The sequence below is a fragment of the Frankliniella occidentalis genome, unplaced genomic scaffold (genome assembly GCF_000697945.3).
Source record: "Frankliniella occidentalis isolate FOCC.00 unplaced genomic scaffold, Focc_3.1 Scaffold201, whole genome shotgun sequence".
NCBI classification, from domain to species: domain Eukaryota; kingdom Metazoa; phylum Arthropoda; class Insecta; order Thysanoptera; family Thripidae; genus Frankliniella; species Frankliniella occidentalis.
The window spans coordinates 235,144-236,922 of NW_026267327.1; the positions used below are offsets into that span (position 1 = coordinate 235,144).

The 1,779-nt window shown below is 46.3% G+C and overlaps 1 protein-coding gene across 2 annotated transcripts in view; it reads left to right on the plus strand.

The window, feature by feature from the left end:
- The window catches only part of LOC113205804 (fructose-bisphosphate aldolase-like), a 63,268-nt gene that overhangs the window by 58,255 nt on the left and 3,234 nt on the right, over window positions 1-1,779 (plus strand). The gene's annotated exons all lie outside the window — the stretch shown is intronic.

Below are 1,779 nucleotides of genomic sequence, written 5' to 3' on the forward strand. Positions count from 1 at the left end.
GTTTCTTCCAGTCCTGCTTCATGGTGTCCTCCAATCCCTTCCGCAATCATTAGAGCAGCAGAAAGGTTAAAGACACAGGGGATCTCAGAGGCTTCAAAATTTCTTTCCGCTTACTCACTAAGCGTGAACAAAAAAAATAGAATCCTACTTCAAAAAACTCAAAAATTTTGGGCTGTATCTGAGATTGATAGCAGTTATTCCCTAAGGACAGAAAATGAGCAAACTGGCACTCTTCTAAAAACACCCTCACACTACTAAAAAAGTATAATTATTTTTGTCCATGCACTCTATCATGAGGAGAGTCATGACAAACTTTAAGAAAAATATCAATAAATTTTTCATTTGAGTCCATTTGAGGCTTTCATTACTTGTTCTTTACCAGCACAGTTTACCTTGGTCGTAGGAAGACCGAGTATTGATCTTAGTGCGGGGTCACCCTTTAACTGTTTGTACTTTCATCTCAGAACATATAACACCTACAGACATGATAGTCGTACCATTGTCGAGCGGAGACGCTGGTCTTAATTAACGCAATGAACTCTTTTTTCAGTTTTGATGGTATAATTTTGAGCGCTCTTAACATTTCTTGTGAGTTTTTATTTTAAGTCCCTGACCGCAGATTATTTGAATATGTTGTTAAACGTAGTGTTCAGCAACGCAAATGCATCATGCATGCATGTTTAAACTTTGCGTTTGCCTTTAGAGAAATGTCAAAAAAAGTTACGTGCATGGTAGTAAATTTAAAATGAGGTTATGAACGTAAGTTTGTGAATGAGACTCATCAAGTTTGCTTACTTCCGAGGTGTCTCTATGACACTATATTGACAAATCTAAAATTAACGAAGACGAACTAGGTTAAAAAGAAAATAAGAACAGCAGTTTCTTACCTTCGTAAAGTCACAAACAACCAAAAGCCAAACAACGAACTCTTTCCGTAAACCGTGTCGCACGTGGTTGCACGTAGTAGTCTCGTTGCAGGGTTGGCGTTGGCGAGAGTACGGGGTATCGCCGCTCAGGCGCTGAGGGTAGGCCACATCTCCACACAGACACTTGGCGGGCGGGCCTACCCGACGCGCCGCAGGCGTTGTCATTCACCTTAGGTTTGTAAAGCTAGCGACGCGCGGCGCCGTGCGCGTGCGTGCGTCGCCGTTACGCGCCTAGCTGAAAGCAAGAGACTACAGAGAGGGGACAGGCTGCTCCCGGACCCGCTGCTGCCGCCCCGCCGCACGTTGCGACACGTAGCTGAGCTGCCTCAATATTTATCGCACAGACCCCGCTGTGGTCTAGAAACGTAGGGGAGGGTTCAACGATTGCCTTGGTACCATAACATTAGTCAGACATCTTACCAGATTTGAACTGCGATCGCTCTAGTCCGCTGGGCACCCCGGGAGCCAGCCGGGGAGAGCAATAACTACGGCATACTCACCGACATATCGTGGTCGCGGGATGTGATTCTTTCCTGGGGCAATCCCGCCTCGCTTGTCCAGGATGTGATCCTTTGAGGATGCTTCCCGTCCCGTGCATCGTTGTGTGGCTTCAGACGGCAACGCCAGGGAAGTGCCATGTGGCAATAATGAAATGATCAGGATAATAAACTATTATGGGCGATTTGCTATTAATAATAATTATATTTGGCGACTTTTAAGAAATATGCACCAGCCCGTGTGTACACGACGTTTGGAGCCGAATCGTATTTGTCGTGGGAGTGTCATCGGCGTGCTCGGGAGGTCCCCAATGACGTCCCCGGGGGCCCGGACGACATCGGCACTACCAGATTTG